At 44.1% G+C, this 27,522-nt stretch overlaps 1 protein-coding gene and 1 non-coding gene across 6 annotated transcripts in view; one reads left to right on the top strand and one right to left on the bottom strand.

Annotated features, from left to right (window-relative positions):
- Positions 1 to 27,522, top strand: part of NTM (neurotrimin) — a 930,062-nt gene that overhangs the window by 675,341 nt on the left and 227,199 nt on the right. The gene's annotated exons all lie outside the window — the stretch shown is intronic.
- Positions 9,628 to 9,700, bottom strand: TRNAE-UUC. Its single transcript has one exon. It is a non-coding gene; the product is annotated as a tRNA-Glu (tRNA).

Genomic DNA, 27,522 nt, shown 5'->3' on the forward strand with positions numbered 1-27,522 from the left:
TCATTTTCCAGGCCCAGCGAATCTGTGTTTGTGTGTGTGTAAATTCTCATTTAAACTTGTACTAATGTTTAGCAAATGTGTGTTTCTCAACAACATTAGGTCTTTCAAAGCCTCATGTAAGTAAAAGGCTGTGATTCCTTTTCTCAGAATGTCTCCTGTCATTTCCAAGATAGGCCTAATGCAAGAGTGAAAATAATAAAAATTTAAAAAATAACAATACTACTTTTCTGTATTATTCATCTTATTTGTACACCGTTTGATGGATTTTATACTTGCATTGCATTGCAAGTAAATTGCTAACAGCAATGGTATACCATTGACACAAATACTTATCAACTAAACACCAGGCATAGGTGATATAAAATGTTGCTTGCACTGACCCTGGGACCGAGTTGCTGCCATGTTCCTTGCTTACCAGGGAGAAGTTCAGGCTTGAAGAGTTGATTCATGTCCCTAGGATCCCCCACCAACTAAGGGGTAGAAATGAGGTTTGGTCCAAGCCACATTGACACTGGAACCTGACGTCTTCAAAGGTTTGTTCTCCCTGTGTTCAAAGTGAGGATAGGGCCAAAAAATGAAGGACAGACCCAGACACTAGATTCAGGTCTTGTTAACTCTTACAACTGCTCTTCTCACCCTGCTGAGGCCAAGGATAAGGATAATCTTGTCACCGAAACAGGAATTCCTGTAGGGTGCCTTCCAGTCACCCTCTCAATGCAAGAGAAAAGGGTTCTGAGATTCTGGGCCAATGTATGCATGGTCCCTTGGGATGTGAGAAGGGAGAGAGGATTAGTGAGGGTGGAGGCTGACCTTCTGAGCGTGAAATACTATGAAACGAAGAAACACTCTCTTCTTCCCGACCCCAGCTTTCCAAATAAAGTTCTTACAAAATTAAGCAAATGCTTGCTTCAAAACTTCAGATAGAGCATTCTTCATCTCTAAAGCCACCCAGGTGTTCCCTGAAACGGAAGGCATGTAGTCACTGTGTGCTCTTTCCTTTCCTCAGACTGATTACTCTGATCGGTGGGTTCCCTTTGTAGCCATGGGCTTCCCAGGTGGCTCAGATGGTAAAGAGTGCCTTCAATGCAGGAGACCCAGTTTGGATCCTTGGGACAGGAGGATCCTCTGGAGAAGGGGATAGCAACACACACCAGTATTCTTGCATGGAGAATTCCATGGACAGAGAAGCCTGGAAGTGTATAGTCCGTGGGGTCCCGAAGAGTTGGACACGACTGAGCGACTAACACTTTCACTTCATTTTCAGTAACAGCTGTCAGCTCCCCACCAGAACTACTTCTGTTGTTCAGTAGCTAAGTTGTGTCCAACTCTTTGTGACCTGTGAACTGCAGCACTCCAAGCTTCCCTCCTTCACCATCTCCCAGAGTAGTTGCACTGATTCTTGGAGTCTATTTACAGTAGCACCGATAGGGTTACCCAACAAAATTCAACCAAGAAATAAAATTAAAATAAAATAGTGTGCCTTGGCTTCCGCTGCACAAGTGGCCTGAATTTGATCCATAGCTGTGTACATTCCATAGAAGAGTCGGGATTATCACCTTCTAGCCTTGATTTACTTTTTTTTTTCTTTAAGCAAATCTATCAATGTAGTTACAAAGCCATTGTCTACATTATCTGTGGATGAAAGCAATTGATTCCTATTAGGGTCATAGTCATTGAAAATAACCAAATGATTTTTAAATTAATTTTTATTGGAATATAATTGCTTTGGGCTTCTCTGGTGGCTCAGACAGTAAAGAATCTGCCTGGAATACAGGAGACTGGGATTTGATCCCTGGGTGGAGAAGATCCCCTGGAGGAGGGCGTGGTAACCCACTCCAGTGTTCTTGCCTGGAGAATCGCATGGTCATGTAGTCCTAATTCACTCTGTTGTCGTTGTTCAGTCACTAAATTGTGTCCAGCTCTTAGTGACCCCATGGACTGCAGCACACCAGGCTTTCCTGTCCTTCACCATCTCCTGGAGTTTGCTCAAACTCATGTCCATTGGGTAGGTGATGCCTTCCAAGCATCTTGTCCTCTGCATGTCCGTCCCATGGACATGTAGCCCTCCCAGAGTTGGATGTGACTGAGTGATTGCCATTTGTATTTTTCTATAGTTGCTTTGCAGTGCTGTGTTAGGTTATATTGCTCAGCGAAGTGAATTGGAAAAGACTGAGGGCAGGAGGAAAAGGGGGCGGCAGAGGACGAGATGGTTGGATGGCATCACCGACTCGATGGACATGAGTTTGAGCAAACTCCGGGAGATGGTGAAGGACAGGGAAGCCTGGTGAGCTGCAGTCCATGGGGTCACAAAGAGTTGGACACAATTTAGTGACTGAACAATAACAGAGTGAATTAGCCGTACACCACAAATGTTGAGTGCACTTCCATGTAAAATCCATTCTCTGAAGATCTCAAAGCAACTTTGTGTTTATTATGGCTTTTCTACTCAAAATACTCCTTTAAGATGGGAAGGTGATGTGGTAATCTTCACATTAGAGAAGAGAAATCAATGGAAGCAGAGTTAGTTTGCCAGTGTGTCTTTGTGTTGGCAACTGTAAGTGGATCAGGTAACATGATTCCACTGAGACCCAGGTGTAGTGGGAGGAGGGAGCAGCCAGATGGGACACCCTAGCTCGGGAGCCGCTGGAGACTTAGGGGTATCACCAATCTACCTTGAGTGGAATAACGGAGTCCCTTTAGGGAGTACTGCTGACTTTCCTAAAGCTAGTCCAAGTCTTTGTGTAGCTTATGACAAACTTAGCCAGATAATTCTGTGAGATGATGGAAAGATGATGGAATTGAGATAGAGGACGTGGCAAAGGACCAGCTGCCTTCCCTTCTAGGATGGTGCTCAGGACCTTGATGCTGCAAGGGGTGAGCAATAGAGGTAGGCAGTCCTGATGAGGACTTCAAAGGGCTCGGGGCAGGGATGGAAGAGGGTGAAAGAGGGTATGGGACAGATGTGGGCAGAGTCTTGAGAGCTCTCAGAAGGCGTCTTTCAAGGTGCACTGCCCTCGGGGCAGGGGGATGATGCATTTTCTGGGGACATAACTGCTGTGGACATTTAGAGATTCAGATCTCTACTGGCAGTAACAGTGGTTGTCAAGAGCTGAAATCCATACCAAATGAATGTGGTGTGTGTGTGGGTTTCATATGATTTGCTTTGGTTTCTTCTCCATCCTCTAAAAGGCCCTGCCTATGTCATTGTGATTGACATGTCATTGTCCAGGGATGGGCATCCACAGTAAAGAGTGAGGCACCACTTCCGACACGTTATTCCCTCTGCATATGACCATCACCCTCACTGAGGAGGTAAGGAGACCAGGGCTTTTAGAGATTCAATAACTAACCCGAGGTCGGGTGGCAAACAGTAACTGACTGAAGAGCATGGACTCAGCTACCATGTCAGGCTTTTGGTCATTAATTTATTTAGAAAGAAATTTAAAATTCCCATCGATTCATTTATAGGTCTCAGAATATGTCTAAAAATAAGTGTCCTTCGGTCAATAGCCGGCACGGCGCTGTGGTTAACTCCTTGGGTTCAGCCCTGGCTCCCTTGGTCACTAGCTGCGTGCCCTTGATCAAGTCATTTAACCTCTCTGTGACTCATTAGAACCCTTGTGAAGGTTGAATGAGTGAGTTTTTATAAACCACTTAAGACAGCATTGTCTGACATCCCAAAGGTTTAAGAAAAGCTGGCAGGCCAGAGAATGAAGTCAGAAGGGTCCGAGCTCCCTGCCGAGGGGCTGGATGGAGTTAAGTCCTGTTGCAGAGGATTTGATGCCTGAGAGGCAGGATCAGGTATGGCTGTGATTTTGACTGTCAATTTCCATCCCCAGTCTTCTCACTTGAACACCTTTTATTGGCACTAAATTTGTTTTCGGATAATGAAAGCAGATGTTCTGTTTATGCCCTCACCCGCTCACCTCCAAGTCTCACCTCAAAGACACCTTCCTTCCTCGCCCTGCGTCTGAGCTCAATGGGGCTGTGTGTCTGGGGCCAAGGTGGGCGTGGGGAGAGCATGCTGCCAGAGAGCCATACCCTGGGAGGGGTTAACACAGTATCTGGGCTCATCAGATAAGCAAACGCACAAACTCACAAGTGAATAGAACCATGTTTACTAGAGTGGAAGAAAAACAGCTTTTTGGCATTGCTGGCGCTGTGGCCTGAGGAGCAGCAACTGCAGCCTGGGACAGCAGTAAGGAGGGCGGGGAAGAGAAAGTCCACGTGGACCTTCCAAGTGTTCCACTTCAGGAGTGGGTATTTCCAAGCAGAGGGGAAGCGTGCGTGTGTGTGTGTGAAAGAGAGAGAGAGAAAGAGAATTGGAGAGGGAGAGAGAGATGCCAAAGGAGATGGAGAGAGAAGAAATGCAGAGGGACAGTGACGAGGCGCAGCATGGTGGCACGCAGGTAACACGGCACTAGCAGTTTGACTTAAGACCCAGTGGGTTTGGGTTTGAATCCCGTCCGTTTCAGCCAGGAGCTGGGTGTCCTTGACCTCGCTCCTTGCCCTCTTCGAATCTTTGCTTCTTCACCTGCATGAACTTGACCGTAATCCATCCTTGGCATCTCAGTATCGCTTGCTGTACCTTTAGCATCTAGCATGGGACCCGTAACACAAAAGGTGCTCAGTAAATGCTGGTTCTCTCTGTGGTTCTGCAGTGGATTTTCTAGGAAGGCTGCAGGAGCGGAGGGTCTTGCTGAGTGCAATGCTTTCAGGAGGGGAGGGGGACAGGTGAGAGGTGTAGGGCAGCAAGAACACTTGAGAGCATATTTTTACTTATGAAGTCACTCTTGCAGTGGGTGGATAAATAGGACACACTCCTCTTTTATAATTAAAAGTGAAACATATTTATTTTTATTCAGTAAATACAGAGTATGACTAAACTATACCCTCGTCTCAAACTTTGCCATTTAACACCGAGAGCGGGAAGAAGAGAGAGATGTTAGAACTGAGATGAGCTCAGCTCAGCGCTCTGTGATGACCTAGAGGGGTTGGAGGTAGAGGGTGAGGGAGGCCCACCGGGGAGGGAATATATACATATATATATATATATATGCATGTGGCTGATTCTGTTCATTGTACAGCAGAAACTAACCAACATTATAAAGCAATTATACTCCAATTAAATAGAAAAAGAAATGAAATAAGAAAGGACCCTGGATTGCAGTCCTGGGTTCCTAGACATCCTCCCATCCCAACCCCAAATAAACAGCTCAGTTTCATAACTTGATGAACTTTCAGTGTAGAATTTCATTGGCCGAGAAGATTCTACTACCTAAAAGGCAAGTGTGATAGCCATTCATGTACACTGTTTGGTATCTGTTCTTTCCCAAGCAAATGTAAACTCCGTGAGGGCAGGATCAACAGTGCCTACAGGAGGCGAGCTCACACAGATGATGAGCTGATGAATGCGTGAGTAAAGGATGGGAAGAGAGGAAGCACAGACAAGAGAGTGTCTTCTGAATTTATGCTTCCTTAAGTGAGTCTAGCCTAGAGTGTTGTTTAGTCACGAAGTCTTGTTGACCTCTTTGCAACCCCATGGCCTAGAGTAAGAACTTCCTAAATTTTAAATGCTAATTAATGTGCCATGGATGAAGAAGGCATTCACGTTTAATGGAACGAGGACATTAAAATAAGAGCTTCCCTGGTGGCTCAGATGGTAAAGAATTTTCCTGCAATGCAGGAGACCCGGGTTTGATCCCTGGATCGGGAATATCCTCTGGAGAAGGGACTAGCAACCCACTCCAGTATTCTTGCCGGAGAATCCGATAGATGGAGGAGCCTGGTGCACTGTGGTCCATGGGGTCAGAAAGAGTTGGACAGGACTGAAGCAACTTGGCAGGCACAGGTGTTAAAATAAAGTGGGCTATTCTAAGTGCTATCCTTCACTGATGTAAGCTGGGGGAGAGAGAGCTTTTTGCTACTGATAAAGCAGTAAATTTAGTAAAGTAGATCAGAAATGTGGAGCGGCACAAAAAAATGCTTTGCCCCATCACGTGTTATTGATGCAAACTGTTTGTAGAAACCAAAGGCAGACTTTGATTTCCAGTCCTGGGAGTAGTATATACTACGTCAGATTCCCTTAGGGAACATACATTCTCTTGTGAAACTATAGCTGCTACCCTTTTTCGTCCATGGGGTCTAGACCTGAGGCTGCAGAATAATTTAGAAATCCATGCATTGCCTGCTTCATATTGGTGTGATTAATCTTCTCTGATTTCATGTGTCTAAAAATGGTGTTAGTGGTCATAACTGCACACGACGGCTATTTTTATCGGTCTGGAAAGTGAATATTTGTGTTAGAACATCTGCAAAAGCAAACACTTTTGCTCTGTTGAAAAATAATGAAGATCTAAGTGATTTTAAGAATAAGCACTTAAATGCTGCTAGATTTTTATGCCTTTTACTGTTAATGCTGCATTGAAGATATTGTTATGCTGCGGCACACTTTTTTTTTCCTGTTTCTTCTTTTCCTTTGTCTTTCAAAACATATTCATTCTAGCTGCATTTTTCCTCAAAAATCAAGATAACCATGCTGTATGTTCATAAGTAAATATACATAAAATAAGCAGGATCAGCTATTTTCTGTCACACAATAAGTCACAGTCATATAAAAGTCCTTCCTGACACCTTTGGTCTTATACTCACTGATGTTTAGCATGCTCATGGTGCAGTTATAAAAGTCCCTCAAACAGTAGCTGATCAATTATTTTAAGTTCCTTGTGTGGGGAGGGGTTGCGTTTAATTTTCATATCAGCTTGTAACTAATAGAGTATGTGGTTAATGAAGGTATTGAATTAAATTGAATTAGATGGAATCAAATTGAATTGAACGTAAAGAAATTGAATTGTATTGAATTATGAACCAGAGAGTGAAAATACATGACAATCTAATAGCATCTGATAATCACAGAATACTGAATGCATATGCCCAACTTAGGAGACATTTGATAACTCATAAGTGAGAAAATTGCCCTACTCCTATGTTATTGGGTATCCTTGCCAAATGGATATGAACGTCACAAGAGACCCAAGGCAATTATACAGTTCAAGCATCTTCTGTATTTGTGTGGTGGTAGATGGTGGCAGGAGGGTTACAAACCAGCTTTATTGTTCTGTATGTCACCAGGTAGGAGCTCTGATTTTTCAATAATTTTAAAAAAATTTTCCTTTTGTTCAGCAGCAGCTGGCTGTGTGCAGGCACTTAGAATAATGTGATGAGAGAGTGTGTGTGTGTCGGATAGGGGGTGTCATTTGCTAGTTTTAATTGGTAGATTCAACATCTTCCACTAACGGTGCAGAAGCCACTGGCTGAGATGTTACCATGGTAAATCAAACCCTGGTGTTTGATTGGTCGTTTTCTGAAGCAGGTACGATCATTTTCATCAACTCCAGGAAAGTTAAGGCCATCTGGTTTTGCCTCACCTGGAAATAATTTACCACCCCAGGTGCAAAAAAAAAAAAAATTACCCTGAGGTCACTAACACCAAACCTAGCTCAGGATGTTCCAGCAGGGCATGAAAGAGGAGCAGTGTCACATAGTAATTTTCATCTGTTTGTGTTTATATTTTTGAGCTGGAAAAAGTGAGGGGCTAATCATGAAAAACAGAGCCAAGAATAGACTTGGCAGATGCTAACCCAGCTCATTCCAAACAGCAGAGCAAAAGCCCTCAATCTCATTCTATAGCAACTATTTTAATGGTCCTGTTCCGAATGTCTAATAAGTGTTTTTTTTTAAGCCAACTTTCATAGGATTCAAGTATCTCATGAATGTGACTGAAGAACGTGGTGTGATTTGAAGGAGTAAAGAGTGAACTGGATACACATGCAATGAGGGACATCTTTCAAAAAGGCTTCCCCCTCCAGAAGTGTATTTTGGACAAATGTGTATATTTTACATAGCAGCTTAATATTTTAGATAGTCTTGGGGTCACATACAATGTAACCAGCCCTCACCCAAATACAGAGGCTGAGAAGACTGCAGATCATTAGTTCTTTGGAATCCTTAGAAGGATTTATTTGGCTCATGTGACATTGATTTGTTTGGGCTGCACTTGAAATGTGTGGTCTTTGCAAGTCAATAGAAATGAAGTCCTTTATTGAGAAAGAAAAAACTCCATGGAGTGAATTACGTAAAGAAACTGAAGGCCAAGGCTCTCAGTCTCTTGTGCATCTGTGAGAAGGCAGGCAAGGGAGAAGGGGTTGGAGGATGGAGGGGGGTGATGAGTCGGAGCTGGGGGGTTGTGGGGGTGACGAATGGGAGTTGGAAAGTCCATTTATGGGGAAGTCATAGCTGGAGTGATGTGTGGTCAGCGGGAGCCTAGGAGAAGAGGAGACAGAAGGCCACAGTGAACCCCTAATTCTTCCAGGAATGCCATCATCCCGAGGGCTGGGAATGCAAAAGCCCTGCAGAGGCATTTCTTAAGATGCCTCATTTTATTAAAGAGGGCGTGGAGGGTCATTGAGCAGCTGAGGGAAGAACTAAGAAGTGACGTGGGTGGATCTAGAGTCTATCATACAGAGTGAAGTAAGTCAGGAAGGGAAAAACAGATATCATATATTAACGCATATATGTGGAATCTAGAAAAATGCTACTGACGAACCTATTTGCAGGGCAGGAATAGAGGCACAGACATAGAGAACAGACTTTGGACACAGTAGGAAAGGAGAGGGTGGGACGAATTGGGAGATTGAGGTTGACATATATACACCACCAGGTATGAAATAGATAGCTAGTGGGAAGTGCTATATAGGCTCTGTGATGACCTAGCGGGGTGGGATGTTGGGTGGAGGGAGGGAGGCTCTAGAGGGAAGAGATGAATGTGTATGTAGAGCTGTTTCACATTGTACAGCAGGAACTAATATAACACTGTAAGGCACCTATACCTCAGTAAATAAAAAAAGAAATGGTCAAGCAGAGTGAACTCCAGTTTCACAGACAGCACCAGCTTCAGGAATCTACCAATTCAGCAGGACCCTATTCATTCATGGAATCAGGTTTCTCCCCACCCCTTCCATGAGCTGATGTTCAGTTATTTCAGGGCCTTCAGACTTCAGTGGCTGGAGATGAGTCCAGCATTGCGAGGATCCAGGTGGATCTCTGATCATCCATGTTCTCTTTGATCCTCGGCTAGGCTGTAACAGGCGAAGGAGGAAGGTACAGTTCTTCCCTCTGCTTCCTGGGCTTTGTCTGCAATGGAAACAGTGAGACGTGCTCTTACTGAGTCAGCCTCCACTGGACTTTCTGCACACAAAGGGGACAAACACAGTGCTTGCCATAAGTCAGCCCCTTTCAGCATCTTCCCCACTTAATCTGCTGGTCCTGTCCCCAGAGTCAGACCCAGTGAGAACCCACTTAGCTTGGCCGAAGGAGCAGTAAGTTAAGGGAGCAGGATGTTCTGTCCTGGAGCATCAGGGGCACAGCCTGATTCGCTCTAAAACCTCCAGTGCAGGGGCAATTGAGGAGGGGGCGGGGGAGAGGAGAGAAAGGGAGAGTGCAAAGGAGGGCGGGGGAGAGAGAAGGAGAGTGTGGAGAAGGGAAAGTTTAATGCCAAGAGTCAACTTTTGGGAGTTGCACACTGCTTTATTTCCTCCTTTATTGTCTGCACAACTTGTGGGATATTAGTTCCCTGACCAGGGATTGAACCTGGGCCCTCAGCAGTGAAAGTGCCAAGCCCTAATCACTGGACAACCAGGGAATTCCCATTACACACTATTTTAAAGAATCTGATAAAGATGATGATCTTTTTCTCCAGGAAACAAAGTCAGCTATGTGTCTCATGTTATGAGTTATATATATAAATATGTATATATACATATATATGTGTATATAAAATCACAGTTTAGCAAAGTTAGATACATATATATGTATGTATGTGTGTCTGTCTGTCTATTAAACATATATATAAATGTGTCCTGCTAAGTTGCTTCGATCGTGTCCAACACTTTGCGACCCCATGGACTGTAGCCTGACAGGCTCCTTTGTCCATGGGATTCTCCAGGCAAGAATACTGGAGTGGGTTGCCATGCCCTTCTTCAGGGGATCTTCCGACCCAGGGATTGAACCCACATCAGTGTCTCCTGCATTGACAGGTGGTTCTTTACCACTAGCACCACCTGGGAAGTCCTGTATAAACATATACATAACCACAATTTAGCAAAGTTATATATGTATGTGTGTGTCTATCTACCTATCTATATTTTTTTTGCTAAGTTGCAGTTAGGTTACACATGTGTTACCCAAATGGAAACGGGATACAGATATCAACTACAGCCCTGAGTATCTAAATTGTACAAGAGTGAAAGATGAGCCAAAACTCAGCCAAGACAAGTTCAAGGTGACTGTCAAGGAGTGAGGAGTTAGTGGGTGGCTCCCACCATGCAGTGCTTTCTTTAGGGGAGAGGATTTGATGATACCGGTTTTGGATGATTTAAGACGAGCTTCACAAAGTCTCAGATAACACAGTGCATGAGACAAACCTGAAAATAGTCAGAAGAGCAGGCGGGGAAGATGAACAGATATTTGCTCTTTGAACCTCATGGTTCCCTTCCATTTCATCTTTCTTCAAGCCAACATGGTTTCTTTTCCTAGGGAAGGCAGCTTAAGTGGCCACCACCTTAGATTATGGGTCAAGGCATCGTATCTCACTATTTCAGATGGATGAACATTTCATAAAAATACTGCATTTCAGTTGCTTTCCAGAGCATGACTCATTGTCTGTGTATTTCTGCGTTTCTGCTTTGTTGTGAAGTACAGTGTGATATTATGGATTTGCAGCCATCCCCTGCAAGGATATGCCCCTGTGCTGAAATTCTAAGAGCATGTTTGTCTCCACTCTCAAAGGAACAGATTAGGGACTTGCATGTTGCTGCTGGCCTATCCGTGCCCAGAGTGTATGGCTCTTGGAGTGACATATGCAGCTGGCTCTCCACATCATTAGGAATCATGAAAGGCAGGCTTTGTAAACATTGCATACATTCCCAGCCATTGAACACTGTGACATTTCATAATCAGCTCTCTCAGAAGAGATGCCAGGCTCAATGTCCCTTCTGGAGTAGCCTGGTGTAATTAGGCTGCCCCCAACTCTTCACCAGCACAAACACGCCTGCCACATCTTTCTGCCATTGAGTCATCACATGTGTGCGGTCACTTGTCTGCCTCCTCAAAAACCGTCTCAAATCAGCAAGCACGCTATTTGGAAATATGCTTCTTGTTCTGTCTTAATCAGGGCTTCATTATCTACCTCCCAGAACCTCTTGCAGCAGGGTCCAGACTAGCTCCCTTCTGACTGATCTTTCCACTACCAGACAGCCATCTGTCTGGAAGATAGAAAAGGCTGTGCTGTTCCATCCTTGAAAGCCTCTCTATGGATCTCAGCTTGTATCATAAAGTCCAGACCCTTGGTGTGGCATTCAGGATCTTCACATTCTGCTTTGAACACAGGTTTCTAGCCTCATGGTGGAAGGGAAGCTTCAGGTGGCTAGATGGGAGTCCTGACTTTCTCTCTTACTTACTGTTACTGAATACTGAGTTAAGTTCAAGGAACTGTGCAGGTGTGTGGCAAACACTAGCTAATAGCCCTAACAGCTGGGCAAGGCAGATGTCCTTAACTCTGTTGGTTAAACTGAACTCACAAAGGTTCAGTCACTTACCTGTGGACACACAGAGGCACTTCATTTGAACTCAACTCCATCAGATGCCAGCCCTCTTCCTTTACCCACTGGGCTGTCCTGCCTTTCTTTGTCTCTCTGTGTTCTTGGGAAGTCTCTTTCTTTTCCCAACATCAAGTTCAGGGATGGGGAGTAGACCAGAAAAAAAAAAAAAAACCCAACAGTGGATTTAGGTCTTTTTATAGTTCTCCCATGTCTCTCATAAAGCACAATTTGAGGGTCACTAGAACATCTCACTCGGAGAAGGCAATGGCACCCCACTCCAGTACTCTTGCCTGGAAAATCCCATGGATGGAGGAGCCTGGTAGGCTGCAGTCCATGGGGTTGCGAAGAGTCGGACACGACTGAGCGACTTCACTTCCACTTTTCACTTTCATGCATTGGAGAAAGAAATGCAGCCCACTCCAGTGTTCTTGCCTGGAGAATCCCAGGGACGGTGGAGCCTGGTGGGCTGCCGTCTATGGGGTCGCACAGAGTCGGACATGACTGAAGCGACTTAGCAGCAGCAGCAGAACATCTCACTGAAGCAACTTAGCAGCAGGAGCAGAAAATCTCAAAGAGACTGCTTGCCGTAGCATCCTAACTTTAGCTCTTGGTCAGTTGTGGCCCTGTTGTACCACTTCTCAGAACCACGGATGTCATGATTCTTCCATGTGGAGCATCATCATCTTCCCTACTTCCCTGCCTCCTTTCTCCTGCTCGCTTCACACACCTTGCTCTCTGTGAACCCTGTTGATGCAAAAACAGTCCAAGCTCTTCACACTTCGTTTGCTTTATTGTTGTCTTTATTTTTGCCAGTACTGGGTTGGAGTTTTCTGACTCTTCATCTTATATAGCTGATGAGCTCTTTCAAAGAAAGTCACATCTTTTTCACCTGATATATTAAGTATTAATATTTATTTATTTGGCCTTGCCAGGTCTTTGTTATGGCACGTGGGATTTTCCATTTTCATTGCTGTATGCGGGACCTTTAGTTATGGAATGTGAACTCTTAGTTCAGGCATGTCCGGTCTAGTTCCCTGACCAGGGATTGAACCCAGGCCTTCTGCACTGGGAGCGTGGAGCTTAGTCACTGGATTACCAGAGAAGTCCCTCTTCTTCATTTTTGATAGAGTCTGTATTGGTTTCCTGTGGCTGCTGTAACGAATTACCACTTATTTGATGGGTTAGAACAACACAAATTTATTTTCTCACAGTTCTAGAGCCTAGAAGTTCAAAATCAGTTTTACTGGGCTGAAATGTGTTGGCAGGGCCACAACCCCTTCAGGGGCCATAAAGGGGAATCTGTTCCTGGTCTCCTCTAGTATCTAGTGGCTGTCAGGAGTCCTGGACTTGTAATTCATCGCTCCAGCCTTCAAGGCCAGCATCTCTAACCTCTCTGCTCCATCTTCACTTGCCTCCTCTATGTGTATTCAAGTCTCCCTCTGCCTTCCTCTTATAAGAATGCACCCGTTTAGGGCCACTGCATAATTCAGGATCATCTGCTCATTAAGATCCTTAACATATTTACATATGCAGAGACCTTCCATTTTCAAATTGTTTCCTGTATGAACTTATATTCTCAGGCTCCAGGGCCTGGGCTGTAGATATTTTTGGAAGAGATTTTATAATGTATTAGGGTTTGCTCATTGCTCCCTAAAAATTTATATCCATTCCACGTGCAAAATATCTTCACCCTATCCTGAAACCCCCAAATTTCTCAACCAGTTACAGCATCAACTCATGTAAAAGAAATCTCACCTAAATATCATCAGCCCTCAAGGTCCCAACTTTCATCATCTAATCAGGTATGGGTATAGTCCCCCTAAGACAAAATGCCACTCTGTCCTTTGGGCCTGTGAAACTAAAAAGCGTGGCACCTGCTTCTAGAATGCAGTGGCAGGGCAGGCAGAGGATAAGAGTTCCATAATGTTCTTCTTCCTAATGAGAGAAGAATGCAAGGAAGAAGAGGCCACCAGTCCACAGCACCTTAAAAAGTCAAATTTAGGGTGCAAGGGCTGGGAATAATCCTCTGTGAGTTCTCTATTCATCCCGTGGGCCCACAGCTCTGCCTTCTAACCCTGCATTTCTGGCTCTTGGACCCAAGTCTCAGCCCTCAGGGGCAACCTTTTTTTTCGAAAGGTAGGACTCAGTTGTACCTTAGTTTTAGCAACCTGGAAATTCCATCAACAGAGGAGCCTGGAGAGCTACAGTCCATGGGGTCACAGAGAGTCAGACACGACTAAGTGACTAACACTTTGACTTTCTCTTGCCTATAGAATTTGGGGAGCCGACTGGTTTTCTTTTATTCTGTCACATCTTCACCATTTTCAGCCTAAGGTGGCCATAGCTCTGCTTAAAATTTTCTCAAAACTTTGTGGGTCTCTTATGAATATCATGGGAATTCATATCATTAGGCAGAAAGGTCTTCACTGAACTTTTTTATGTAACCCCTATCTGTTTGTGGCTTCTGCTGATGTGGCCGAATGGTCCCACCTGATATCTTTCGTGCTGATGAAATGCTGTCCACCCTTGTTCTTCTCTTCAGAGCATATTTTCCTGACAGTAAATCTCCTGATTTTAGCATCTTTTGCAATTTAAATAAGCTAAAAATTTCCCAATTCACCCACTTTTTTTTACAGTTTTCCCCAATTTATATTTTTCCCGTTATATTTTACTACAAGCAGGAAATGAAAGGTCATGTGTTCCACCCTTTACTCGACACTCTCCTCAGCTGAATTCCCAGCTCATAACTCACAGCACGAGCAACTGTGAGGATACAACTCAATTATGTTTTCTACCTCTATATTGTGTGGGTCATCTTTCCTCCAGTTTCCAAAAAGATTTTACTCATCTGCTTCTGAGATCTCACCAAAAGTGTTTTTACTGTCCACGTTTCTAACAGTAACCTGTTTAAGGAAATACAGCCTTTTTCTATCATGCACCTGTTATGCCCAATGTCCGAATCCCCGAGCGGGAAGAGAGAGAAGGCTTCCAAGACAATGCAACTCGCAAAAAAGGGAAGTTTATTACTGTCTCGAGCCAGGGCTTTCTGCCACAAACATCACAGTGGTGCAGGGTCAGAAAGCGCCGAGCTCAAGCTTGTTACACAAATTTATAAGATATGCAAAAGCGGTTAGTAGCTGGCTTAAGAGGATTGGTTACATGTTTGCAAAGCAATTCTATTGGTACAGACTTTCGCGGGCTTTTTTTCAAACCTGGGCGTTCGCGGGCTTTTCAGCTCTCCCTTTGTTCTTACTGGGCGCATATTGATTGGCTGGCTCCAGGTTACCTGATGGGGGTAGGGAATCTTACCATTTCAGGGGAAGCTAAAACTTAGGTCCAGGCCGCCCGTCATGGTATTAACCCTGGCAGCCTCACACACCTAAGAATTCTTCCAGACTACCCATTATCCAAGTCCAAAACCACTTCCACATTTTAAGGTATTCGTTCCTACAGCACCCAACTTCCTGGTATTAAAATCTTAGTGAAAGTTCAGAGAAACAGAAGCAGTAGGAACTGTGTACTAAGGGTCTTATTTGTGGGAATTGACTTAGATGATTGTGGGGCTGGCTAGGCAAGTCCGGAGTCCACAGGGCAGGTTATCAGGGCAGCTGAAGCCTCTAGTGGAGGTTGAAGCTGCTGTTCATGGTGGGACTTCTCCTGCCCAGAGGTCTGGTTCTGTCCTTGTAGCCTTCCAGCTGATCTGGGTGAGGCCTGTCCTGATTATCTAGGACCATTTACTTGAAGTCAGCTGAGGTTGAATATTAATTACAGATTAAAATAAAACACTATGTTAGTGGACTATTGTCTTCATACCAGTGAGGAAATCATTTGGTGAAAGTCCAAGACCATTAAAGACTCCTTAAAATCCATTAGACACCTAGAGACTGTCATACTGATGAAGTAAGTTGAACAGAGAAGGAGAAATGTCCTATGACATCTTTAGATGTGGAATCTAAAAAGAAATGATACAAATGAACTTATTTAAAAACACAGAAGCAGACTCACAGACTTAGGGAACAAACTCATGGTTACCAGGAGGGAAAGATGAGGGGAAGGGATTGTCAGAGAGTCTGGGATGCATGTGTACGCTCTGCTGTGTTTTAAATGGGTAACCTTCTGTGTAGCACAGGGAATCTGCTCCGTGCTATGTGGCAGCCTGGATGGGAAGGGAGTTCGGAGAAGAATGGATACCTGTATATGTATGGCTGAATCCCTTTGCTGTGTTGTTAATTAGCTATATCCGAATATAAAATTTAGAAAATTAATAAATAAATAAACATCCATTGAAAGTGAAGGTGTTAGTCACTCAGTCACTCTTTGCAACCCCATGAACTGTACGTAGCCCGCCAGGGTCCTCAATCCATGGGATTCTCCAGGAGTAAATAGCCATTCCCTTCTCCAGGGGATCTTTCTGACCCAAGGATTGAACCTGGGTCTCTTGCATTGGCGGGCAGATTCTTTACAGTCTGAGCCACCACAGAAGCCAACTTTAGGTAGTGTAGTAACATCAAATCTTGTTTTAATCACATAAATGTCTATTTTATTTTTCCCATTCTAAATAACCATCCAAAGAATTTTTTTTTTAAATTCATTTGTGGTAACTCCTTTTAAAAAAATATACCTCACTGAAGTAATAGCTAGATCTTTTTTGTTTTTTTCCAACCTTTTTGGTTGATATTCTTAATTGCTCTTATTAGCATCTGAAAGCCCATTGAGAAGGCCTCAATGAAGCTTCCTAAACTGGTTTTTCCATTCAAAAAATCCATTAGATATAGTTATAATGGGAAGTTGGGGGCGGTGGAGAGGGGAAACCCACTCAATATTTAGCAGAAGTTAAACTTCTAATAAAGTGAAATTTCCTAGCCTGGGACTGGTGGAGCCAGATAAACTTCAGGACAGCCGTGAATTTTCTAGAATTATAAGTTGTGTGTGTGTGTGTGTGTGTGTAAGAGAGAGAGAGAACATACATTTGTCTGCAATTAGAGTCCATAGTTTTCATCAGATTCACAAAAATATTACTTTATCATATGTAATAAACAGTAAAATACTGCCTCATTTATATGGTAGCCAGATTATCCGTCAGTAAAAATAGGTCTCCATTAGAAGTCTGAACTGGTGGATCTGATAAAATCTGTATTCTTAAACCCTCACCCACCTGGATGTTCTACAGCCAAGTCCTGGAGAACTCCCAGGTACTGCTGTAAACGGTTCTTCTGAGGACTGGCTAGGGCAGAATCAGGAGATGCTTATTAGCCCAAAGCTTACCTGGAGATGTTTGCCACTAATAACTGAGAAGTCTGGCCTGAGTCAGTGGCGGGAGGAAGCCAGGTAGCAGTGATCAGCACAGCCGCGCGGATGAGCCAAGCGCTGCACCTCCCCCGACTTAGAAAGGGGTTAATGCACACAGATGGCTGCAAACCCCCCAAGCAGTCAGCATCCTGTAAAACAATATTAACATCACTGCCTTTTGAATACCATGTCTTGTAAACCCCAGGATATGACAAGCCTCTTTAGAATCTTCTTTGATTGTGTTACTGAGTCTCCCGTAGGGAAGTAGGGAGGGGTAGGGGGTAGATTCCAGAGGAAACATATAATTAGATATCTCTTAGAACAATAAGGGTCCTCAAACACATATGCATGAAACTGCTTTGTTGCTCTGGTATTGCTGTTGGTGAGTAATTAGCCAACTTTGGTGGGGAGTGTGTATAGTTTGGGCAATCCCATTGTTGTGAGCCGTGGGGACAGAATAGTTCCCCTTAGCTACGTTTTCAGGGAAACACTAAATGGAGATGTGAATGGAGAGGAAAGAACAGACTTTCTGGAGAGATTCCACTGTGGTAATGTCAGAACTTCCTCTCAGACTCAGATAAATCTTTCTTGTTCTCATCCTTATTTTTAGTTTTGCGGAAGACAGCAGGCCTGTTTCTCTGAGAGGATGCTGTGTACGCAGATCTCCTTGTCACTTCCTCAAGAGAGACCCAGGACCATCTCTACTGGTTTCTGGCTCTGTTTTTTTTTTCTTTTTACTGTAGCGATTCCTCATCATAACTGACTGTGCAGATCATGGGGAGGAGGTGTTTTTATTTTAGTGCACAGAAAGAGAGGTTTTCTCCTGGAAACTCTTCTGAGAGAACAGGTTTCTGACAACACTTTCTGAAACTTACTCTGTGGCCAGATTCAGAACAGATCCAAAGACGGTTGTCACTGCTGAGAAATGAGGCTGGCCGTATGGTTCTCTGCCTGTGGCCGCTGAGCCTCTCCACTTAGAGATGCCCCTGAGATGCTACGCTGGTCCTGGGGACCACTCGGACTTTCTGTCATAGGCATAAGAAAAAAGAGTTTGGCAGTTCCCTAGGCTAAAGGTTTCCAATGTAAGTGGCCTCTGTATTAAAAATAGGGAGTTCAAATGGGAATTTTTGTGTTTATGAAAGGAATCTGTCTAAGGAAAATAGAATATTTTAATTGAAATCAAAGACTCTGGGCATGTGAACTATCTTCCCTGGGTCTCAGTTTATCTATCCAGAAGAATGGGAGCAGAGGTATTTACTTATTCATAGGACTGTTATGAGACTTACAGTGCTCATGCAATAATATTCTGATATAACTGGCCCCCAAAGTGCATCAGGCTAGTTGTATTAATAGTAAGTTTTCCAGAGTACCTGGCTCCTCCGATAAAAATGACCTTTCGGAAATGCCAAGCTGTGAATACTATATAAAGGAGGAATGGCTTTACCTGCTCTCTAGAAAAGTGAGGAATATAGGGGCCACTCTTTAAGCAAAGGAAGAGATTCAGATTGCCCTGACCTGAAATTGTCCTTAAAAACTGCAATCCAAAACTCCTCAGTGCAATTCACCAAGCTAACCACTGCAGTCAATTCTGTCTGGAAGCAAAGGATCATTAACTCATCTGTCCAGTAGTTTAGGCTCCTGTGTGGCCCAAGGCTGCATTTGGAGGCTGAAGTAAGTCCTGGACTCAGGATCCCCTGCTCCCATAAACAGCTTTCCCTTTCTGGAGTCAGCGGTCTTGGGATTCCACTGTTTGTTTTTCAGCCAGCCCTCATCTGTGGCCACAGAGGTGGAGTTTGATGGGTCATCAGTGGACACAGGCAACTACTCTTCCATCAGGTTGCCGACTGTGGAGGTCCCGGTGGGTCTGGAAGGAGTTTCTTTGGGGACTTTTAGGGGCTTGATGTGATTTGAATGTGTGCTATCTGGCCATGGTCACAGTGGCAGTTCTAATTGGCTGCGGATGAGCCTTGAAATGTCACGGGAAGATTTATCTCTCAGCACAGACTGTCCCTCAGCTAATTTTGCATTAGAACATGGGATAATGGGTTGTTGGGAAAACAGTGCCATCTCCATGGCTTTTTGCTTTGGGAGGAACCTAGTAGACTTCTTGGAGCAAAGGAGCGCATGGGGACGAAAGCCATGATGGGCTGAGAGACGGTTTTGCCCTGGGAATGAAGGGCCTGGATGCTGCGAGCGGTTTTGTTGTGTCTTTCTGTCACTGTCCTTGTGGGGACTCATCATACAGGTGGGTGGAGAGACCTGCCTTAGGACTTAGGACCCCTGAAGAAATATGAGGTTTGACATCTTGGACCTGTTCTATCCACAGCAAGGATTAATTTCGGACAAGGTATTTCCTGAAAAACGGACTTCCCCCCCTCACTTTTGGTGGCCCAGGAAAATACATTTTGTTGAGTTGAGATCCCATTGCCTGTCAGGTGCTTGTTGATTTAATAATAACTTTGTTAGGGCTGGGAGAAGTAGGAAGATGGGTACCATGTTACTTGCACATACACATTATAAGGTACATTTCTAATTCAGAAACCTTAAAATGTGAACATATATTTTGTAAAACAGTACGACAGAAGTAAAGCATTATTTTTGGTGGCCCGACATCAAACGTTCCACGTATATTTGCTCTGAAATCTTTTTCCAGTAGGATTCCTAGCTTGATATGGCATTTCTTAAGACAATGAAGGACTGGTTGTTTTACACATGTGTACATCTAAATGAGAAGAGAGTTTCTGATGGTTTTGATTTCAAACAAAGCCCCTGTCATCTTTAGACAGCTCTGGATTTCCTGAGCTATTATTAGCCTGCAGAGTATAGATAATTGCAATCCACACAGAAATCTAAAAATAAAGTGTTCATTATCTCTAAAGATTTTTTTTTTAGCACATAGCATTTTTCCAGAAAGGTTTACAAGTGCTTAGATTAAAGGATGACGTTTTGCATAGCCCACTCTTCCCCTGGAAGTTTGAAGGAAAAGCAAAACAGCCCAAAGGCAGAAATCCGGAGAGGAGAGGAAGTGTAGAAAAGGTCTTATTAATCTGTCTCAGAATGATTGAGAATTGGGTGAAAATCTAAGTCTTCTTATGCAATTGGTAACCTTTATGTTGCTGGCATTTACTCGCACAAAGGTAAATGTTGATAGCGTTGGTAAGTATATAATCAATGACATCTTCTCATCATTTATTTTTTTTAAAGGACACAATAGTATTGATCACCCCATACATTCCATGCTAAGTAGTGGCATTAATCTGACCTAATGAGTATGTGTTTTTGAAACATGGTTGTCCTGCAACTGTCACCAACTTGCAGTCATGGTTTGCTTGCTAAATATATCTTTGCTTTATCTGCAACCTCTGCTTGATTCTTGTGAGCCAAGGGTCAACATACTTTTACTGCAAAGGGCCAAACAGTTACTATGTTAGGCTTCGTGCAACTGTTCAGCAAAGCTGTTGAAGGGTATGCAGTCAGGAAGGCATGGCTGCTCCATGTGCTTAATTGTGGGCCCTTGGAGTTGGGGCCTGTCTGTATCTGATACACAGGCTGTATCTGCTAATCACGTTGTGATCCGGGATTGGAGAAAAAGCCATAATCACCACTGTGACTTGTTGAGGACGCAAGTCCTTGGTGGCAAGCTGGTCAACTTTCCTGCTCTTCCAGAGTCAACATTCTCACTGAGAATAGGGGAACAGAAAAATAAGAAAGTAAGTTAACCAAGTGATTTTACCTCTATGTGAAAAAAGGAGATTGGATGAAGAATAACTTACACTTGTTGGGTTTTGATTATGAACCCGAGTTTTTGAGAGCCAGGTTATCTTTTCCTAATGAATTTTGTGATTCCCTTCAGACTCACTTTTTTATTTGTCTTGTCAGGTCGCACTGAAGGATGAATAAGATTCGGGAAGGGTCTTTTGTGAACCAGTAGTGCCCATGCCATGTTTCTATACCTTATTGTCAATATTGTTTTTAATGTCATTTTTATCATTCACATCCTTGTTATCAGTCACATTTGCTTAGAAGGGAAGAAACTATAATGAACATAACAAAAGGTAGTCCAGAAGAGGCAGAGTGAACTGCAGTTCTTTGCCTTTTATATCCACTGAAGAGACTTTCTCTAGGTCACTTGCAAGTTGAAGCTGTTATCTTCTATTCAGCCAACATGAGAGGCCAGTGTTTATTATCCCCACTTTTCCCCCTCCTGGAATATCCATCTTTGTCAGCAGCCAACCCTATGGACTTGTTGATAACATTTGAAAAAGCACAGGAGGAGTTGGTCCAGACGCTCAGCAAAAGACGCTGGGCAAACTTAGGAATTGTCCTTGCTTGTCGGCAGCTTTATAAACATCCATTGACAAATGCGATGAGTGACAAACTGAGATAATTAAGCTTTCTCTTGCTCTGTCCTCTCTGATTCAAAATGACCGTCTGAAAAGTGTGCTCCGTTTCTGCCTCCTGAAGTCAGATTTCAATGGAAACTCAGAGTGCTTAGAATATGCGTGACTACAAAATACAAACAGCAAGAAGAAAACACAGTAGTGGCTATCCATTGCTGAGACTTTAGAAGCCAGGGACTCTGTCAGAAACATTGGATTCAACTTTTTCCTAAGCTCCCCAATAAACTGCCACAACCTTTTTAGGTAGTAAAATTCTCATTTTACAAAGGAGGAAATGGAGCCTCAGAACCAGAGCGTCTTCCCCAAGGTCATCTAGCTGCTGAGCAAGAGAAGCAGAATTCAAGCCCAGGTGAGTCTGAACCAAGGCCAGCACCTGATTTACCCGACGGTAATTTTTAATTTTTTTTAATTGCTTACATCCTCCAATAGGAAAATAAACCATACAAAATAAAACAAAGAACAGCAACTTAAAAATACATATCTCCCCATTATATGCATGGGTACATAGTGAAAAGTGAGAGTGTTATTTGCTCAGTCGAGTCCGACTCTTTGGGACCCCAATGGACTGTAGCCTACCAGGCTCCTCTGTCCATGGAATTCTCCAGCCAAGAATACTGGAGTGGGTAGCTGCTCCTTTCTGCAGGGGACCTTCCTGACTCAGGGATCGAACCGGGTCTCCCACATTGCACGCAGATTCTTTACCATCTGAGCCACCAGGGAAGCCATATATATCATATATTTGTGTATCACCCATAATTATGCATATTTATTAACAAGGTAAACCTCTGTGTCATTATACTAATGCATATTAAACAAAATTATCAAACATTTAGTAAAAAAGTGAAATGCGAAAAGGTTGCCCTAAGGAATGAATACAAGTGAAGTGAAGTCGCTCAGTTGTGTCCGACTCTTTGCGACCCAATGGACAGTAACCTACCAGGCTCCTTCGTCCATGGGATTTCCCAGGCAAGAATACTGGAGTGGATTGCCATTTCCTTCTCTAGGAGATCTTCCCGACCCAGGGATTGAACCCCGGTCTCCCACATTGTAGGCAGTCACTTTACCGTCTGAGCCACCAGGAAAGTCCAACGAATGAATACAAGGGAAAAGCTTTTCCTCCTTAGATGAGCAGATCCCCACTGGTGTTGAGTAATTGGTGTAGCCCACTGCCCTGGACCACCCAGATAAGCCAGATAGACACAGCAGGGCTAATGGTGTTTTGTCTCCCTAGTGATCATGTTTAATTTCTGCATGCAGCCCTATCTACATAGCCTTCATAGATCCCAACACGTTAGAGGCTCCCTCTGAGTGACTCTAGCTGCTCCTGCCACCCACTCGGCACCGGGTCCTTGGGTGAGTGCTGCCAGGCGTCCCCAGCAGTGGGCTCTGGCCATTTCAGAAATGAAGTGCTTCTTCCAGCACACAAATATCTGGCTCATTAGCAACTAGCCATCAAGGGAGAAGAAACGAGGGAAACAGGGGATCTGAAGTGGTCTCCTAAGAGATGTTAGGGGAAAAAAAAAGCTGGCACTTAAAGTAAGCCAGATAAAAATGGGGAGCTGCCTCATTTGGGCAGGATGTCTCGCACTGTTTTTCTAAATGTTTTTGATTCAGCAAAAGGCCCCAGTGCATTCTTCCAAGGTGCTTTTTTTTCCCTTTAATTTTTAAATGCATTCAGATTTCAAGGGGAATTTAATCCGTATGTTTCTGGTTCTTTTACACTTAACTCATCAAAATGTTGTTCTTTAAGAGCTGTTTGATCTGTAAGGCTTATGAGCCTTTGTTATAAGCCTTTTCGAAACCTCTTTCCCCCTTTTGAATCAGCAAATGGAATTGTGCCAGTTCTGAATGGGATTTGAGTAAAGAGAAGTCCAACTTTAGGATTAAGTGCAGAACCTCACGGGGATCTGAGGGAACTCTGCAGAGACGCACACATGGCCCTGGCATGGAGGGAGCACCACCAGCATCCTGGGTGCACTCTGCACGGAGCGCGGGGCTTGGTCAGAGCCAAGAGACGGGGCTGCAGAGGGCGTGCATGTATGTCTGAGAACAAGAGGCCTTAGAATTCGGCCTGAGAAGCCGCCTACTCCATCCCTCCATCCGGTGGCATCTGTGACCCATGATAATGAAAATGACATTATCAGTAACAAAGGAGCTGATATCAAGAGCACCAGCTCAATGGCCAGCTGCTCCTTTATCCTCATCAAACTCAGAGGGAGGCTTGGAGTTTGTAAAATTGAATAACTAGAGCTTAGGATTTAGAATCAGCTGCCCTGGTTTTGGACATCATCGTCAACACGGTACACTGCAGAACATCAGGAACATTCTTTAATGCTCCCCAAACTGTGCTTCCGTTGCTCTTGTTCCCGTTGTCATGGTCGTGATAATGCTGCTGAGGATGCTGTCACACTCCACTGTCTTATAGGGCAGCCATTGTTTCCATTGTTAGCTGCTATTGTTAGAAAGTTGTCTGTCCCCTTTTTGGTTTGTGTTTATTTCTGTGTCAAAATCTCCTGTCTTACAAAGTTGACCCATTCATTCTATAGTAGACGTTGGCTAACTCCTCTTCGACATCACAGGCTTCTCACACCTGAAGACGCTTGTACCCCTGCACTTCTCTTTTCCAGGGTGAATGAGCCGTATTTGATCTTCAGGTGTAGAAAGGGCTCTGTTTCCTGACCTCCATCCCCCCTTGTTGCTCTGTCCCGATGCCCTAGAACACTCCATTGAGGTCTGGCCAGGGTGAAGCACAATGGAAGCCTGCCTGCTTTGAGTTTGTATTTTCTGCCCTAATTGATACAGTTGTTGCATCCTTTAGCTTGTGGAGCTCACATTACATATTTTTGTGGATTTAGGGTTAATGCCAGTAATATGGGCTTCCTGAGGTCAGTGGTAAAGAATCTGGTGCCAGAGCAAGAGACTCAATAGATGTGGGTTCGATATCTGGTTCAGGAAGATTCTCTGGAGGAGAGCATGGCAGCCCACTCCATGCCTGGGAGAATTCCATGGACAGAGGAGCCTGAAGGACTATAGTCCACAGGGTCGCAAAGAATCAGACTCAACTGAGAGAGTAAGCATGCATATGCATGCCAAAAACAAAAGGTTTATTTTTTCATGAATTGTTTAAGGCAGTGCTCCATCTCTTGTACTTCTGCAGTTGATCTTTTGTTCCAAAATATGGTGCTTTCTCATAGGCCCTGTTGAATTCATAAAAATGAATAGGTATTTAATGGGGGAAATGCACATTGTACTGAGCACTTAGATATTAAGAGGGGACGTGATCAAACAGGAAGAGTTTCATGGATTCCTCTTCGTACATGAACTGAATTCATGGCTCTCAGATTCCAAGCCTTTAAAGCTTCATTCTGGAGTCATTGTGAAGCTCAGGTGAGTTTTATCATGAAAGAATGCTGCAAAATCAATTGCCCTTGGCCCTCCCATTGGGTAGGCAACTGAGAGTGAGCTTACAGCCTGTGTAGGACATCTTTTAATTTGCCAAGTGACTAAATGTGCAGTCACTGCAGCAGGCATCCGCCAGCTGTGCCCACATGGCCCACTCAGCTGGACTACATTTCAGAGAACAGACCGGGCTCATCTACCTTGTCTTGACACTAAAATTCCATTCCAAAAAGATTATCATTGGATTTGAACATTAGCGTGAAATCTCCAGCAGCCAAAGGGAGGCGGCTTCGCTTGACAAAGGCTGTCTTGTCCTTCAGTCCAACAGGCAATGTCTGGGGAGCGCCTTGCCCACTGTTGGGCACCATGAAAAATGGCCAGTCCCAGGAGCTGACCACCGGTCCTGCTGGTGAGGCCAGCCATCTGTGCGCTTACCTTTTGCCTCCATTTCATCTCTGTATTCTCGTGGGTGCCAGTAAGCCCTTTAAGCTTCCCTGACCTATTCTGCCGTGAGCTCGAAAGCCCCTGCAGGTCCTTACTTAACATGAGAGCTTTTCAAATGCATCTCCATGGAGATGTCTTCTCTTGCTAACAGGCCTTGGTTTGTATTTTAATCCCAGAAACCTGTGAAATGTTATTGTTGTATACGATGTTTCTGAGAGGCTGCTTGGAGATCCGATATCGGGTAGATTAGGACAAGAGAATTTGTTAAGAGACAGCACCTGACTTCCTAATATGCACCCAGCCCAGGGCTGGATCCAGGAAGCCACATGTGACTTAAGGCAAGGACCCATCCCCTTCCGGTCCTGATGGCCATTTAATGTGGTAGAGACAGAAGTGCTCAGGAATTCGGTACAGGCTCTAAATTCTGTGGTCACCGGAGTGAGAAAGGACACTAGAGGCCAGAAAGCGGGACCGGCTCTGGGCTTCCAAACTGGATAGGACTGAGAGTGATGCAAGAAATGGGGAGGTCTGGGAATGAGGGTGCGTTGTTGGGAAATATCTACATGCGAGCCAAATGGACAGACTACAGATGCACAGATACATCACAGAAAATGCAAGTCAGTGATATTTTATCCTCATTTCATTTCCTAACACCCAAAAGCTTTGAGACCACTGTTGCCAATGGTGATGGACACTAGCATCTTTTTAGTAAGACTTTTTTCACTGCCCAACAGGGTGGACACTATTCCTTTTCAGAGCCAGAGTAGCTCTCTACATTTACTGACGCTTGTCTGAAATAACATGTGGAGAAACCAGAGAAATGGTGCAGGCAATCGTCCAGTGGCTGGCACTTGGGAGGTGAAAAGCACCCGTACTGTGTGTAATTCTAGAGCCCTTGCTAGGTGCTGAGCACTCTCCCAAGGGCCATGTGTGTGCGTGCATGGTTTCCTCTAATCCTTGGGAGGACCTCTGAGGGTGGGGAACATTATCATCCTCATTCACAGACAAACAAAACAAGGTACTGAGAGACTGAGGGTAGAAATGGAATGAAGCTATGAACCACACATCCTGAATAAGATCAGTCTCGAAACAATGTTTTGTGTGTAATGAAGCCATCACATCTGCAGCCAGCCATTTGCAAATCATCTTCTCATGTGAGATCTTCTTTGTCCTTCACAACTTTTCTGGGAAATGGAGAGTATCATGGTCAGAAGAAGCCAGGTGTTCAGTCACTCAGTCATGTCTTACTCTTTGTGGCTCCATGGACTGTAGCTGGCCAGGCTTCTCTGTCCATGGAATTCTCCAGGCAAGAATACTAGAGTGGGTTGCCATTTCCTTCCCCAAAGAAGCCAGGGGATATGCATGTATCCTTTCTTTTTTGAAGTCTGTGAGTCTGTTTCTATTTCGTAAACAAGTTCATTTGTATCATATATATTTTTTTAAGATTCCATATGTAAGGGGTATCATGTGATACTTGTTTTTCTCTTAACTTCACTTTGTTACAATCTCTTGGTCCATCTGCATTGCTGCAAATGGAATTATTTCATTCTTTATTATGGCTAAATAGTATTCCATTGTTTAAATGTACCAGATCTTCTTTATCCACTCCTCCGTCAATGGACATTTACATTGCTTCCATGTCTTGACTATTGTGAATAGCACTACAGTGCATACTAGGGTGCATGAATCTTTTGTAACTGAATCAGTTTGCTCTACATGTGAAACTAACCCAACATTGTAAATCAACTATACTCCAGTATGAAATAAAATATTAAAAAAAAATAAATAAAATGTATGAAAGAAAAAAAGAAGCTGAGATAAAGAGAAAGGTTCCCCCAAGGGCTGCAGTCTTCCCTCTGTCCAGGCCTGTTTGGTGATGACTCAGTAGACATTGCCCATTCGGTGTTTTTACCTTCCCATCTCGAGGGCACTTCACGTCCCTTCCATGTTAGCTTTCCATCCATGCGTCTCCTCCGAGCTCTTCCACCCAGTTCTCCAGCTCAGCCAGGAGATCAGATGGCCTGTGCCCTGACCGCCCCTCCGTCCCCTCCCCAGCCTGCTCATCTGGTTCTTCCTCCTGCTCCACGGCACTGAGACCGAGGATTCACTGACCCCTCTCTTTTCCTGAGTCTCTCAGCGTCATCCTTTCTCTGCTCCCTTCTGTATCTGGCAGAGGTGAGTGGTCCATGGTTTCATCCTCTGTTGCCAATATCCTCAGCATTCTTATCCCATGGTCCTTGTCTCAGACTCTCATGGCAAAATTGAATTCCAGGGGTTGGGGAGTGGGAAATGCATCAGAAGAGGTCACTCTGGGTGCTGCTGGAGAAAAGCCT

Source organism: Cervus elaphus, chromosome 2, assembly GCF_910594005.1.
Source record: "Cervus elaphus chromosome 2, mCerEla1.1, whole genome shotgun sequence".
NCBI lineage: Eukaryota > Metazoa > Chordata > Mammalia > Artiodactyla > Cervidae > Cervus > Cervus elaphus.